The sequence below is a fragment of the Schistocerca piceifrons genome, chromosome 1 (assembly GCF_021461385.2).
Source record: "Schistocerca piceifrons isolate TAMUIC-IGC-003096 chromosome 1, iqSchPice1.1, whole genome shotgun sequence".
In the NCBI taxonomy this organism is placed as follows: domain Eukaryota; kingdom Metazoa; phylum Arthropoda; class Insecta; order Orthoptera; family Acrididae; genus Schistocerca; species Schistocerca piceifrons.
Window position 1 is genome coordinate 1,123,679,544 of NC_060138.1, and position 17,781 is coordinate 1,123,697,324.

The following is a 17,781-nucleotide window of genomic DNA, read 5'->3' on the forward strand; positions in this document are numbered from 1 at the left end:
TCCACTTCTGAAACTTTCTTTTATTTCCATCATTGCTTCTTCGATGTACAGAACGAACAGCAGGGGCGAAAGAATACATGCCTGTCTTACACCCTTTTTAATCCGAGCATTTCGTTCTTGATCGTCCACTCTTATACATATTGTATATGACCCGTCTCTCCCTATAGCTTACTTCTACCTTTCTCAGAATTTCGAGCATCTTGCACCATTTCACACTGTCGAACGCTTTTTCCAGGTCGACAAATCCTGTGAACGTGTCTTGATTTTTCTGTAGCCTTGCTTCCTTTATCAAGTGCAACGTGGGAATTGCCTCTCTGGTGCCTTTAACCATCATAAAGCCAAACTGATCGTCGTGTAGGGCATTCTCAATTTTCTTTTCCATTCTTCTGTGTATTATTCTTGTAAGCAACTTGGATGCATGAGCTGTTAAGCTGACTGTGCGGTAATTCTCGCACTTGTCAGCTCTTGTCGTCTTCGGAATTGTGAGAATGATGCTTTTCCGAAAGTCAGATAGTATGTCGCCAGACTCATACATTCTACATGTCAACGTGAATAGTCGTTATGTTGCCACTTCTACCAATGATTTTAGAAATTCTGATGGAATGTACCTATCCCTTCTGCCTTATCTGATCTTAAGTCCTCCAAAGCTCTTTTTAGTTCCGATTCTAGCACTGGATCCCCTCTCTCTTGCAAATCGACTCCCGCTTCTTCTTCTACAACATCATACAAATCTTCCCCCTCAGAGAGGCTTTCAATGTATTCTTTCCACCTATCTGCTCTCTCCTCTGCATTTAACTGTGAAATTCCCGTTGCACTCTTAATGTTACCACGCCTGCTTTTAATGTCACCGAAGGTTGTTTTGACTTTCCATGGTTTCTATGCAGTTACCTTCTTTGTAGCTATATTTTTCTTTCCAATTTCTGAGATGACCCTTTTTAGAGGTCCATTCGTCTTCAAGTGTACTGCCTGCTGAGCTATTCCTTACTTCCGTATCTACAGCCTCAGAGAACTTCATTCGTCTTAGTACTTCCGTATCCCACTTCCTTGCGTATTGATTCTTCCTGACAAATGTCTTAAACTTCAGCCTACTCTTCATCACTACTATATTGTGATCTGAGATTATGTCTGTTCCTGGGTACCCTTACAATCCACTATCTGATTTCGGAATCTCTGTATATCCATGATGAAATGTAACTGAAATCTTCCCCTATCACCTGGCCTTTTCCAAGTATACCTCCTCCTCTTGTGATTCTTGAATACATTATTCGCTGTTACTAGCTAAAACTTGTTGCAGAACTCAATTATTGTCCTCTCTCATTCCTTGTCCCAAGCCCATATTCCCCTGTAACTACTCCTTCCCGCACAACTGCACTCCAGTCTCACATGAGTATTAGATTTTCATATACCTTTATATACTGTATTACCCTTTCAATATCCTCATACACTTTCGCTATCTCTTCATCTTCAGCTTGCGACGTCGGCATGTATACCTGAACTATCGTTATCGGCACTGGATTGCTGTCGATTCTGATAAGAACAACCCTATCAGTAACACACCTTCTGCCCTACCTTCCTATTCACGACGAATCCTACTCCCGTTATGCTATTTTCTGCTGCTGTTGATATTACCCTATACTCACCTGACCAGAGATCCTTGTCTTCTTTCCGGTTCACTTCACTGACCCCTACCATATCTAGACTGAGCTTTTGCATTTCCCTTTTCAGATTTTCTAGTTTCCCTACCACGTTCAAGCTTCCGTCATTTCACGCCGCGATTCGTAGTACGTTATCCTTTCGTTGATTATTCAATCCTTTTCTCGTGGACACCTCCCCCTTGGCAGTGACCTCCCTCAGGTCCGAATGGGGAACTATTCCGGAATCTTTTGCCAATAGGGATATCATCATAACACTTCTGCAATTACAGGCAACTTGTCCTATGGATACACGTTACATGTCTTTAATGCAGTGGTTTCCGTTGCCTTCTACATCCTCATGCCGTTGATCACTGCTGATTCATCCGCCTTTAGGGGCAGTTTCCCACTCCAAGGACAAGACAGTGCCCTGAACGTCTGTTCGCTCCTCCATCCTCTTAGACAAGGCCATGGGCAGAATGAAGGGTCACTTAATTTAACCCCAGTTATGCAGCTTACGGATAATACTGGGTGGTTATAATGAAATTTTCCGTATTTAACACAATGTAACACGAAAACTTGGTAGCATCAATGTCAAGGACACGATGAAGAGCAATAATGCAGAATCAATTCAATCGAAAAACTTTTAATTTGCTGCTACATTACGTCATACCATTACATACTGGTACCACTACTATTACAGAATGGGCTCAATATGGCACCCATCACTGTCCAAAGGAGTCTGAAAGCGTAGGATTGCATTCAGCACAGCAGAACGAAGCGTGTCCGTAGGTATACTGGATACCTCTCTTGAGATGCTGTCCTTCAAGTAGACCCATAGTCAGAAATCATAGGGAGTGGGAACAGGTGATCCTGCCGGTCAAGCATTTGGAAACAATATTTCGATCGTTTCGAAATGTGTTTCCGGGAAGTATGTGAACTTCACGAGCGATGTGCGGTGGAGTCCCATCATGCATGAAAACTGTTGAGTTCAATGCCTCTCTCTCCTGTAGGGCGGGTATGACATTCTGGCGAAACATATGACATTAACGCTGGCCAGTTAGTCCTCGAGCGTCAACCTGCTCAGAAAAGAATGGGCCAATGATGAACGTGTCCGTGAAGCCACACCATACGGTGACCTGTTCACTTTGCAGAGGAACTTCACGCACAGTGACTGGAGGTGAAGATCTCCTCACTCGGCAATTCTGTGTGTTCACGTCACCCCTCAGAGAAAAATGGGCTTTGTCTGTCTATAGGATAGTTCAGGGCCAACCCTCATCAACTTTGATCCTTGCGAGAATGTGGAGAGAGAAGACAACACGTCGTCCTGCGTCCTGTGGTGCAAGCTGCTGTACGATCTGAATCTAGTACAGATTCCTAATCAGTTACCTTCCGTACAGTGGACCACGGGATATTCAACTGTCGTGACGCAGCACGCGCACTGGCTGGCGATCGGGAATTGGGCGCAGCGTTGTCTGCCATAGCAACAGCGATTTCATCAACCACCTGTGGTGCAAACGGTCGTCGGCCTCTTCCCGGAGCGACGCCAAGTTCTCCAGTCGATTCTAACTTCTTTATCACGCTCCGCACAGCAGAAGGAGAAAGAGGACCCTTCCGTAATCTTTTCAGTTGGCGATATTCTCAAGTGCAGCTGCAGCATTACTGTTGTTTTGATTACAGAGCTTCCCTCCTTTTGTCCAAGCTCATATTGAGAAGTGGGGCTAAGGGAAAGCAGGAAAAGGTGTGGACGGGGCCTAATCAGTTACCGTTGGTTGCACAGTAAACATATACACATTATAAAAACAATCACTTTAAAAAAAAAAATTGACTGTAACACAAGCAACACTGACAGCTGAAGGCCTTAATAAGAGAGAACTCAAAATTATTTGTCGGCTGAAGGCCACAAGCAATACTTCAGAACAATTAATGGCTGAAGGCCTGAATCACAAATGAGGAAGACAATTACACGTTAAAAATACCAAAATAATTTTTAAAACAATCATTAAAAAAATTGACTGTAACACAAGCTACACTGACGGCTGCAGGCATTAATACGAAAGAATTCAAAATTATTTGTCGGCTGAAGACTACAAGCAATAGGAATAATTTAAACAAAATATTTTTAAACAATTTACACAACCAGACCAGATAAAAAAATGGAATGATCCACAGACAGTGCTCCAAGGATCGACCTGAGAAAAGTCCCTACAGCTGCGTAAATGGTGAGACAGGCAGCCAAGACTTATGCTCACCTAACTGGATGGCAACTCAAACTAGGGACAATTTAAACGCCGATCAGTCCTCTTACCAACTCCACCTAACGTGTGATAACCAGTACAACGATGGAGTATTTCAAGCAAGGACGAAGTGACAAACAGCACTGCGTCTTCAATATCCGGTGTTTAAAACCTCGAAGGCAGAAGGAACCACTATACAACCAAAGTAGACAAAAGAAACCACAATCCACACCGCAATCAAGGAGGCTGTCGCACTACACGTCATGCTGGACAGCATCGGCAAGACGAGGAAAAGTACACTGGCACAAAAATACGCTAACCTCCACGGCAGGTAACTGAGGCGTTAGCGGCCGCTGGTTGTACTTCACAAAATAATAACACAAAATTCAAAAACTAATAACAGGCAGTAGAGGACGGCTAATAGATTCCACCAACTCGACACGCTCCAGTTGCTACTGTTCATCTCACGGCGACCCTCGAGCATCAACGCACGAACAAATGGCGTGATCACAGAATAGTGGAGGTATCACTAGTGGATTAATGTTCACTCAACTGAACGTGCTGGGTCTAGTGGACAACGAGGTTGTCGCCCTCGCAACTACAGCCCCTCGATCTGGCCATGCCTGCATGCTGCCAGCAGTCCCGGCATGTCCTCGCGCTGCCGGACTTGTCTGCCGCTCCGTCCCAACCGAACTACCCACAGTCCCGACCCGGAAAAAACTTCACGTCCTTCCAAAGACGGTACGGGTACTAGATATCGATAAGCGCTGCTGCTGCCACTCGCGGACAGACAACGCTAGCAAACTTTGTGGCGCCAGTAAACAGAAGAAGAAAACGAGACACCACTCTCCCTATTACACAATGCCAACCTACCAATGGCACCAACGCGAGCCACACACGACTCACATGTTGACAGGCCAGCAAGTGCACTGCGACTGGTCAGGTGTGTGAGACTATGACTGATCACGGCACCTGGTGGTCATAGTTGGAACTGGACGGTGGCACAGTGACGAATGGAAATCAGGCACCCCATACTCTGGGCATTAATGCTACCAAGTTTGGCACTCGTACAGTAATTAGTTTCCGTGTTTGTGTTAGCCGAGCGGGGTAGCGGTGCGGTCTACCGCACCTTGCCACGGTTCACAAGGCTCCCCCCGTCGGAGGTTTGAGTCCTCCCTTGGGCATGGGTGTATGTGTTGTCCTTAGGGTAAGTTAGTTTAAGTTAGATTAAGTAATGCGTAAGCCTAGGGACCGATGACCTAAGCAGTTTGGTCCCATAGAACTTACCACAAAATTTCAGTTCAATATAATGTGTTAAATAGGGAAAGTTCAACTATAGCCACCTGGTGTAAAGGTTTTTTTGTTGCTAGTGAACAGCCTGTTTCAGTAAAGGCGTGACGTATCACGTGCTGACCCCGGTACTGGAGTCCAAGGATACACAGAGTAAACAGACAGAATTACTAGGCGCCTTTCCTGTAACACACGAAACACAGATGCACAGTTTTAAAAAGTACTAAACTGTACATATACGCAACAGAATAACATCATTAAAAGAACCACTCATGCTCACAAAATTCGATAAACAACCTTAAATAAAATTTAACTACCACGTCACAGTAGTGACCTAATTCACACGATATTTACAATTTTGAATGGGGCACTCAAGCAACACGACAGGACTTTGCCTGACGGCTCCACTAGTAAAATAAGATCAGTTATAGATAATCGCTGGACACCACTTCGTAAACAACCTGGCGTAATTAGTTCACTGATTCTACTGTGCTTCTGACAAAATAATACAGTTTTTCTAGAAAGGAGCCCGTGTATAAAACAGGTGTTCGATTTATTTTCCAGTACTGCTCGAGTGTTTAAGATGCTCATCACATAAGATTAAAGGAAGACATCAAAGCAATCCACAGGCGTGCTATTAGATTTATTACCGGTAGTTGAACTCAGATGGGAATCCTTCATGGAAGGCGACATTCTTTTCGAGGAACGCTATTGAGGAAATTTAGAGAACAGGCGTTTGCAGCTGACTGCAGAACGACTCTACTGCTGCCAATATACATTTCGGGTAAGGACCGCTAAGATAATATATGAGAAATTAGTTCTCGTACGGAGGCATACAGAGAGTCGTTTTCGTCTCGCTCCATTTCAGAGTGGAATACGAAAGGGAATGACTGATCCTCCTTGGTACACCAAACGGGTTAGATTCTAAGGGTGCAGCCTGAACACAGGAAAAACGTAGATACACGAAGCATTGGTATAACGGTTGGTGGTGGCGTGTTTTTTGCAGTCAGAAGTAGTTCAACTTGTCGCGAAATTGAAGTAGATACTTCCTGTGAGTTAGTATGGGCAGACGTCATTGTTGGCAACCGGAATAAAACAATAATTGGATACTTTTAACCACCGCCCAATTCAGATGATACAGTTGCTGAAAGTTGAGTCTGATTTCAAACACGTACCCGACTCATACAATAATAGTGAGTGGTGGCTTTAATTTACCCTCGATATGTTGGCGAAAATACATGTTTAACTCCAGAGGTACGCATAAAATATTATCTGAAATTGTTCTAAACGCATTCTCTGAAAATTATTTCGAGCTGTTAGTTCATGAGCGCACGCGAATAGTAAACGGCTGTGAAAACACACTTGACCTCTTCGCAACAAATAATCCTGAGTTAATAACGAGCATCAAAAACGATTCAGGGATTAGTGAACACAGGGTTGTCGTAGCGAGACTGAATACTGTAATCACCAAATTCTGGAAAAATAAGCGAAAAATATTCCTACTCAAAAAAGCAGATAAAAATGCACTTGACGCCTACCTGAGAGACATTCTCCACTCATTCCAAATTAATAATATAAGTGTAGACCAGATGTGGCTTAGATTCAAAAAAATAGTATCGGCAGCAATTGAGAGATTTATACCAAATAAATTAACAAACGACGGAGCTCATCCTCCTTGTTACACAAAACGGGTTAGAGCACTGTTGCAGGAACAACGAAACAAACATTCCAAATTTAAACAGAAGCAAAATCCCCAAGATTGGCGATCTCTTATAGAAGCTCGAAATTTAGCGCGGACTGCATGCTTATAACAGTTTCCACAATGAAACTTGGTCTCGAAACCTGGCAGAAAATCCAAAGAGATACTGGTCGTATGTGAAGTATGTTAGTGGCAATAAACAATCAATGCCTTCTCTGCGGGATCGCAATGGAGATACTATCGAAGACAGTTACTAAACACAGCCTTCCGAAATGCCTTCACAAAAGAAGACGAAGTAAATATTCCAGAATTCGAATCGAGAACAGCTGCCAACATGAGCAACGTAGAACTAAATATCCTCGGAGTAGTGAAGCAACTTAAATCTCTTAGTAAAAGCAAGTCTTCTGGTCCAGACTGTATACCAATTAGGTTCCTTTCGGAGTATGCTGATGCATTAGCTCCATACTTAACAATCATATGCAACCGTTCGCGCGACTAAAGATCCGTACCCAAAGACTGGAAAGTTGCACAGGTCACACCAATATTCAAGAAAGGTCAAGGCAGTAGGAGTAATCCATTAAATTACAGGCCCATATCACTAATATCGATATCCAGCAGGATTTTTGAACATATATTGTGTCCGAACATTATGAATTACCTCGAAGAAAACGGTCTATTGACACACAGTCAGCATGGGTTTAGAAAACATCGTTCCTGTGAAACACAACTAGCTCTTCATTCACAAGAAGTGTTGAGTGCTATTGACAAGGGATTTCAGATCGATTCCGTATTTCTGGATTTCCAGAGGGCCTTTGACACTGTACCACACATGCGGCTCGTAGTGAAACTGCGTGCTTATGGAATATCGTCTCAGTTATGTGACTGGATTTGTGATTTCCTGTCAGAGAGGTCACAGTTCGTTGTAATTGACGGAAAGACATCGAGTTAGAGAGACGTGATTTCTGGCGTTCCCCAAGGCAGTGTTATAGACCCTTTGCTGTTCCTTATCTATATAAACGATTTGGGAGACAATCTGAGCAGTCGTCTTAGGTTATTGCAGGTGACGCTGTCGTTTACTGACTAATAAAGTCATCAGAAGAGCAAAACAAATTGCAAAACGATTTAGAAAAGATATCTGAATGGTGCGAAAAGTGGCAGTTGACCCTAAATAACGAAAAGTGGGAGGTCATCCACATGAGTGCTAAAAGGAACTCGGTAAACTACGGTTGCACGATAAATTCAACTAAATACTTAGGTGTTACAATTACGAACAACTTAAATTGGAAGGAACACATAGAAAATATTGTGGGGAAGGCTAACCAAAGATTGCGGTTTATTGGCAGGACACTTAGAAACTGTAACAGACCTACTAAGGAGACTGCCTACACTACACTTGTCCGTCCTCTTTTAGAATACTGCTACGAGGTGTGGGATCCGTACCAGATAGGATTGATGGAGTACATCGAAAAAGTTCGCGAAATATGGGAGATATTGCCACAGAAATGATACAGGATTTAGGTTGGACATCATTAAAAGAAAGGCGTTTTTCGTTGCGACGGAAACTTCTCACGAAATTCCAATAACCAACTTTCTCCTCCGAATGCGAAAATATTTTGTTGACACCGACCTACATAGGGGGGAACGATTACCACAATAAAATAAGCTCGTACGGAAAGATACAGGTGTTCGTTCTTTCCGCGCTATACGAGAGTTGGAATAATAGAGAACTGTGAAGGTGGTTCGATGAACCCTCTGCCAAGCACTTAAATGTGATTTGCAGAGTATCCATTTAGATGTAGATGTAGATGTAGTGCTACATGTACCACACTGTGGCTTGTATCGTTCGTATGAGATGTATGTTGATGCAGATGTAGAGAAAAAAATCGAATTGATATGAGAGTTGTCCGCAGTCATAGAGTACTCTTTCTTTAGTTCGTAGGTGTGGATGATGACAATACAGGAATACAACCGCAAACACCAGTTTTTGTCGGCCTACTGGTTAAGAAGAATAAAGAATAAGTGACATGGAAACTACCAAGACAGTATACCTGCTGCTGTGGTTTAAATTTGAACCGCGTACCGTTGCTGTAAATGTAAACGGAAATCTGTACACCGGTTTTGAGGAATCAGAGACATCATTTTCCGGATACTGCTTTACCAGCACCTTCGCCGGAAAGGAAAAGCGTGTCCCAAAATAGTGACGCAAAATTATCACATTTTAATGCCTCCCCTTCCCCCCCCCCCTCCCCCCCCCCCCCCCACACACACACACAAGTGAACAAGTCATTACAGAAAGACGACTTCTAAGCACGTCCTGCTGATGTGAATATGTATGTTATCCCGTCTCAACTCGCCGCGGCTGAATTCTTTTCCGGAAACAAGTGAGGCAGATTATTTTTCAGGTATTATGCAAGCATGAGCTCGTCCGAGCAGACCTGCTGCGACCTCACTCTAATTTCTCAACCGGTCTCACTATTTCGCACTAGAGACGTAACGGGTCTTCACAAACACAACTATTTCAAATAACTTCATACGCTATATAATATTTTTGTATTCGTCCAAATTAATATTAGACACATGATATTCAGCCGCGGGATCGACCATAAATGAAGGGTAAATTGTTGACAATGCCAGCCAGTTGCTCTGGCTAAACGTCAGAAAGAATCACATATAAAAGTCGTCCAAAGATAGCGTGAATATAGTCAACATGCGATACACAATGCGTCCCACGTCCTTTAGGACTGTGGTTATGAAAAACGGATCATGAATTGAGTTCTCAAAATCACTGTATTTATTCAAAAAAACTCTCTCCTGAATCAGTACACAGCCGAAATCGTTTTAAAAGCGTTTTGAAACAGTCACTGTAGCCTTTTTTGGGACTGCATTTAGTACCGCAGTACAATTTTCTTGGATGTCTTTAATTGCGTCGTAACGGTGTCCTTTCATTGGCAACTGCAATTTGCGAAACAACCAGATGTCGGCTATAGCAAAATCCGCGAAAACGGTGGGTGATCCAGTACTATGATCCGTTTGCTATCCAAAATCTCGTTTGCAATCCTCACTGCGTGAGCTAGAGCGTCCTGGAAACTACCTCTCAGCGCTGGGGTAGAATTCTACGAATTCTCGACCACAAACACAAAACATTACACAACATTTGATGTTGCCTCGCTGCTACCCCGTAATTTTCAGACGAGTGTCAGGTACACACTTTTACGAGAGTCGTTCAACAAGTGATGAAATACATTTTCTTTCTGGCCGGAATTTGTTGTGGGACATCGTGGAATATTCCCGCTTCAGACTCAATTGCTTCATGAAGTTCCACTGGGTTGCAGCGTAATACGTAGTCATCAAATGGCGTCTGTAACAGAGGTGCGTTCCAAGCAGAGAGCTGTCATAGAGTTTCGGTTGGCGGAAAACCAGAGCATCGCAGATATTCATAGGCGATTGTAGAATACATACGGAGACCTAACAGTGAACAAAAGCACGGTGAGTGGTTGGGCAACAAAGTAGCGTAAACCTGTCGTATCTCCCGCGTGCCAGCCGGGTGGACATAGCTGCGACTCCTACAGTGTTAAAACGTGCGGACACTCTCATTCGATTTGATCATCGGGTTACAATCGAACACCTCGCTGCACTGTTGGATGGCTCTATTCAAAGTGCTGACACACTTGTCCACCATTTAGAGTATTCAAAGGAGTGCGTCCGCTGGGATCCACCCTACAGCGCAGATCTCGCACCTTTCGACTTTCATCTGTATGGCCGGATGAAGGATTCACTCCGCGGGAAGTGGTACATGGATGATGGGAAGGTTATTGATGCAGCAAGAAGTTGTCTCTGACGTCGATCAGCAGAGTGCCACCATGCAGGCATATAGGTCCTCCCAGTAAGGTGGCGTAAGGCTGTCGCATTGAACGGGGATTATATAGAAAAATAGGATTTCTTGCAGTCAGAAAAATGGATAATAATAAGGAGTACTGGAATTCTGTCCACAGCTCGTGGTCTCGCGGTAGCGTTCTCGCTTTCCGAGCACGGGGTCCCGGGTTCGATTCCCAGCGGGGTCATGGATTTAAACCTGCCCCGAGATGACTGGGTTTTGTTGTGTCGTCTTCATCATCATCATCATTCATCCCCATTACGGTCGGAGGAAGACAATGGCAAGCCACCTCCATTAGGACCTTGCCTAGTACGACGGTGCGGGTCTCCTGCATTGTTCCCCTACGCTCTATCAAGAAGCATGGGGCTTCATTTCCATTTTCACTGGCATTCTGAATTAAACCAATTTGCTCTGAGAACAAAAGTATTGCATGACTTATCGGAAGCCCCCCGTACATTCGCGGCCAGGACGCCTCGGTTTGACTTTCTACACGGCTGTTGTTGAAACTTCAAGGATCATAACTTGCTGTGAGATATCATTGCGGACTGTTATTTCAGACATGCGGTGTTTACGGCTCTAGTTGGTGTCATGAATGGTAGCTAACTCTAGATGGAGAAAAATTTAAGTTAATGCCGATAAGAAAAGGAAAGCCTTGATGTTCGGATAGAGCATTAGTAGTGGCCTGCTCGCCACAGTCGCGTCTTTTAAACATCTGGGTGCAGCATTGCAAAGCGATATGAATTGCAACGAGCAAGTGAGAACTGTGGTAGGGAAGGCAAATGGTCGACTTCGGTTTATTGGGAGAAGCGTGATTCATCTGGGTACAGGAGACCGCAACAGGACGCTGGTGCGACCTATTCTTGAGTATCGATTCCTTGGGATCCGTACGAGGTTGAATCAAAGGAAGACATCGAAGCAGTTTGGAGACGGGCTGCTAGATTTGTTACTGGTACGTTCAAAGAACACATAAGTATTACGTAAGGGCTTCAGGAACTCAAATGGGTATCCCTGGAGGTAAGGAGACTATTTAGAAACTTTAAAGAACCGGCATTTAAATCTGCCACCAACATACATTTCACGTAAGGACTACGAAGACAAGTTACAAGAAATTAGTTCTCACACAGAGGCATATAGACAGTCGTTTTTCTCTCGCTCTACCTGTGAGTGAAACATGGAAACGACTGTTCGTGGTACAAGGTACACGGTGGCTTGCGGAGTTTGTATGTAGATGGAGGTGTCGGGAATATACCACTTACCCTGCTAATGTGGAAAAGTCTATCTTGGAATCAATCGACGATCAGTCAACACGAGAATTAGCGAATATAAATGGCACTGTGGGTTGGGACAATTGGAGAAATCGGCCGTGGTTGAGCACCTGCTCTGTGAGACCAAACACGTAACAAAATTCGCTGACACAGAAGTCTTGGCTGTGGAGAACAGTTACCAGACCTGCTTGTTCAGGACAGCCATAGAAATCCACAAACGTGATAACAGCTTCAACAAGAAAGAGCAGAGGGTGAAGGGGAACGGATCGTGAATTCCCGTGCTGCAGCGAACGACCATTGCAAGTAGCATAGGGAGAACCACCGTGGTAATCGACCAGGGGAAAAGCCCGCGGACGGCGGAGCGACAGGTAGATATATTCGTACTAAACAGTCTCATTAATGTGATCACCTATCAAAGAACCGCTGCAAGACGTGCGGGATATGAGTCAGTGAGATTCTGGAAGGTACGGACAGGGATATGGGGCCATGCCGACTCCATTGCAGTAGCCAGCTACAGTAGGTTTCTCAGCTGAGAGTAAATGGCGCAAACAGCCCGACCAAGGTGGTCCCACAGGTTCTCCATTGGGTTTAATTCTGGGGAGTTTGGTGGCCAGAGGAGTACGGTTAAGTGATCGTGGTGCTCTTCGAAGCACGCACGTACACTACGAGCTGTGTAAAGCGTTGTATTCTCCTGTAGGGGTGGACATGTTCCCCAAGGATAGATGGTGATCCATTGTGACTTCCAGAGTAACGAGACCACTCAGAGAGTCCTCACCTGCCTGGACATTTGATTGGTTGGTTGTTTGCTTTGGGGAGAGGGGAGCAAACAGTGAGGTCATCGGTTCCATCGGATTAGGGAAGGATGGGGAAGGAAGCCGGTGTGCTCTTTCAAAGGCCGGAATTTGTCTGAACCGATTTAGGGAAATCACGGGAAACCTAAATCTGGATGACCGGACGCGGGTTTGAACCATCGTCCTCCTGAATGCGAGACCTGGATCCTCTCGACGATTGTTGCAGAGTGTTTACTTCCAGACGTTCCAGGCCGTACATGTCAACGGGCATTTGTCTGATAATCCGTAAAAGGTGCTTCACTTGAAAAGGCCACCTTTCACCATGCAGTGGCTGTCCAGTTGAGGTACTGGCGTCCAATTTCTAGCCTTCGTCATTGAAGACCAGCAGTCAGCATGTGTGCATCAACCAGGCACCTGCTGTGGAGGACCGTAGGCAGCAACGTTCGCTGAACAGTGGTTGAATAGACACTGTTGGTATCCCCTTGATTCATCTGAGCAATTAGTCGCTCAGCATTGCACTTCTATTCGCCCATACACATTTCCATAACTGTCATTGACTCTTGTCATCTACTGGCCACAGTGCACCACTGTTGCCTTGGCACCAGTTCACGATAGTGCCATTTTGCCACGCGTGGTATACTTTAACCACGGCGGCACGCGAAGACTTTACAAACTTGTTTCGGAAATGCTTCCATCCTTGGCCTGAAACCCAATGATCTTGCCCTTTTGGACGTCAGATAAATCTTATGTTTACTGTGATATCATATCATAGATCGATATCACTCCCACTGGTATCTCTCAGTTGGCAACGGAAACGCACGTTTCCGACAGACGCCGATAGCGGTCGCTTGGGTAGCCGGCGGTTCCAATGATGCACGCCATCTGCGTCACACCTTGAGCTGTTCCGACTTCTAGCGCCCTCTGCCGACGCAATCTACACTCATGCTCATAAATTAAGGATAGTGCTGAAACATGATGAAACAACGCTCTGTGGGCGGTTTGCAGGTTTAAATCACCTCGGGGTATGACCATGCGGTGCATTTGACCTGCAACGTCGCATGGTGGCGCTGGCAGCAGTTCACATACGCAGGTTCATGTCAGAGTACGGTGCAGCGAGTAATTGTGCAGACGTTTTCAGACTGATAATGTTGACTGTGTGTTGAGAATGGGTCAAAGAACACATATTGATGACGTTGTGAAGGGTGGAATACTAGGGCGACTGGAGGCTGGTCAAACACAGAAGGTCGTAGCACGGGCCCGCCGCGTGCCACAAAGATTATGGCAACGATTCCAGCAGATAAGAAACGTGTCCAGGCGCTACAGTACGGGACGTTCACAGTGTACAAAACCCCAAGAAGACCGATATCTCACCATCAGTGACCGCAGACGGCCACGGAGTACTGCAGGTAGCCTCGCTCGGTACCTTACCACAGCCACTGGAACAGTTGTCTCCAGACACACAGTCTACAGACGACTGATCAGACATGGTTTATTCGCCCGGAGACCTGCAAGGTGCATTCCATTGACCCCTGGTCACAGGAGAGCCCGTAAAGCCTGGTGTCAAAAACTCAGTACATGGTGATTAGAACAGTGGTCCCAGGTTATGTTCAAGGACGAGTCCAGGTATAGTCTGAATAGTGATTCTCGCCGGGTTTTCATTTGGCGTGAACCAGGAACCAGATACCGACCCCTTAACGTCCTTGAATGGGATCTGTATGGAGGTCGTGGTTTGATGGTGTGGTGTGCGATTATGATTGGTGCACGTACACCCCTGCATGTCTTTGACAGAAGAACTGTAACATGTCAGGTGTATCGGGACGTAATTTTGCACCGCCTTTCAGGGGTGCAGTGGGTCCCACTTTCCTCCTGGTGGATAATAACGCACGGCCCCACCGAGCTGCCATCGTGGAGGAGTACCTTGAAACAGAAGATATCAGGCGAATGGAGTGGCCTGCCTGTTCTCCAGACCTAAACCCCATCGAGCACGTCTGGGATGCTCTCGGTCTACATATCGCTGCACGTCTTCAAACCCCTAGGACACTTCAGGAGCTCCGACAGGCGCTGGTGCAAGAATGGGAGGCTATACCCCAGCAGCTGCTGGACCTCCTGATCCAGAGTATGCCAACCCGTTGTGCGGCCTGTGTACGTGTGCATGGTGATCATATCCCATATGGATGTCTGGATACATGCGCAGGAAACAGTGGCGTTTTGTAGCACATGTGTTTCGGGACGGTTTTCTCAACTTATTACCAATACCGTAGACTTACAGATCTGTGTCGTGTGTGTTCCCTATGTGCCTATGCTATTAGCGCCAGTTTTATGTAGTGCCACGCTGTGTGGCACCACATTCTGCAGTTATCCTTAATTTGTGAGCGTGAGCGTAGTATTGTTGGCGGTAACTACACGGCCCATTCTTCGTCACAGTCTTCGACTGTGGTCTTAGTCAGCCTTCAAGAGCACGCACGTGCATTAGTAGCGGCAGCCTCACACTTCACGATATCATTTCGTTTGCATCTTAAAAATATCAGCTGGACTCTGTTGCTGTTTGTTCTTTTGTAAAGTTTCTTGGCAACGCTTGGAGAAAGCTACAAGACTTCTATTTACTGTATTTACTAGTTCGCTAATCATTTCTGCTCCTGTCCAGCTTCCTTAAGGCGACAGCTGCTGCGCCATTCTGTAGCCCGCTTCTCCTTACCTTTGTGTACAAAGCAGTACATAACATTTACACATTACGATAACGCCTGCCATTTTTACCGCGTCCCCACTTTATATACCTTCCACTGCTACTGCTGCCAGCTGCCACTTGTGTGGTCATTACACGTTGACGTAGAACGTAGGCGGTGGTCACATTATACAGATTGGACCGTGTACAATCCGCAGCCGCGAGCTGAGTTCGTGTCCGTCACCAGCATTGGAGGATGAAGGTTTGCTAATGCTAGCCACTCGCGCTGGTGAAACGTCGGAAAAAACGTGAAACGACCGACGATCGACGAGCTCGTGTCCGTCAACAGCATTGGAGGGTGAAGGTTTGACAATGCCAGCCACTCGTGCTGGTGAAACGTCGGAAAAAAAACGTGAAAACAACCGGCGATCGACGAAGCCACAAATATTTTGTCAGAGACATGGATGCTTCAGAAGAAGTGCAAAAGACTGTATTGCGTTTCCTGGCAACGAAAGGACTGTGGCGAACGCGAATTCATCGAAGAATGGCACACGTGTACGGAAAGCGCTAAATGTCCACTGCAATTCCTATGCTCAATCCGACCACTGGGGCGATGGTTATGTAACTCTCTCTCACGTGAAAGGTAAATTATTATATTTTTTTACTGAGATGTCACGATTCATTAGAAAAGGCATTATTTCACCGTTAACCCAGTTATTGTATGGACATCCGTCTTGAAAATTTCCTTTCAGAGACAAAAAGTAACCTCTATCAACTGCTTGTATTCTTATTGTTATTAATTTAATCACTGCGTTGATTTAATTGTTATTATTAGTACTGATTCAACAATTTAGTTCTAAAATATTCAGTCCCTCTAAGAAAAGAGTTTAGGTCTTTGAAATTAATAAATAACCAACAGATCTCGCTAGACGACGTTTATATTCAGGAGTTGTGCATGGTAAACTAGAGGCCTGCTGCTGCAAGCTGACTGTAAGCTGTACTCGATGTCTCTGTCGGTCGTCGAACTGTGTGCTGAATCTGTAGGAATTGTAGTCTGCCTTAACTACGGTCCAATTCTCCTTTTTATGAAAGCCTGTCCGTCGAAGTGGATTTGTTTAAAAGTCTGTAAATTAATGACCGTATAGAGTTTGCAGGTTCGAGCTTCCACATTCCAAAGAAATGTCTTGTAGGCGCGCACAAATGTTTGAAAATGGAAAACCATAAGAAGGACTATAATTTACGCAATACACACCTTGATTATGCTACAGAGAAATTGGTTTATTGGCTTATTATTCTCGCACAAAATCAGGAAATGCCTTCCAATTAAAGATGGCAGTCTCGCAACAATGCCTTCTCTCTTAAGCCGTAATACATTCGCCCACACTCGTCAAGATGAAAATCTAGACTATGTATTTTCACAATACTTAACATCGAACCAAAGCTCCCTTAGTTCAAAGAACAGAGAGAGCGTCATCGATAACGCTGCTTTCAACAGTTCCAGGCCGTCCACCCGCTGGACAGTGGTGAAAGCAGATCCGATGTGGCGTTCAAGACGGTGAGATATCTACCCGTCTGTCCCTCTCATTCATTTCAATACTATCCACCATCGCGGCATACGCTGGCGCCTCTTGCACTAGCCCGGTTGAGAGTGTGTATGCAGACGCTGCCGAACTACCGCTGTCATACCGCCGTCATTTTCTCCTCAGCAGATATGCACGCCGTTTTTTCTGCCACGTCCGGCCACCCTCTGCGATGACTCCCTTGATTGTCAGTATGGGGCGAGTCCCTCTTCTCTCTTACTTCCTGGAGTTCGCTTTCGGTTATTGCTCCAGCACTAACTTCACGCTACCTGCCACTTTCCCAATGGGTGTGAACCCTTCAGCACCTTGGCTTCGTGCGGCGGCCAGCGTTTACCCTGGCCTTCATTCGCTTCCTAAGGATACTACTCCAGCCCCACTCCGTCGCTGTAAGCATCACGACCTTTGCGATAGTACCTTTGTACACACTGGTGCCTCTCGGACTGACTGGTGTCGCGTGTTCCTTCTTCGTTGGCGCCGACGTTTTTCGGTATCGGCTTCCAGAACACTGGTCAGTATTTACAGCAGAGCTCTTCGCATCAGTGCATGCATTACATCCGGCGACACTGGCTTTTCAATTGATTCGTCTGCTCCGACCCGTCAGTGTCCTTCAGAGTCTTTGTGTGCTGTACAGCGCCCATCGCTTAGTGCAACGGGTCCAGGAAAGCTGTCACTTGTTCAATCGTGATGGAGCCAGTGTGATAGTTCTGTGGGTTCCTGGTCATGTCGGTCCGATGGGGAAAGAGGCTGCTGCC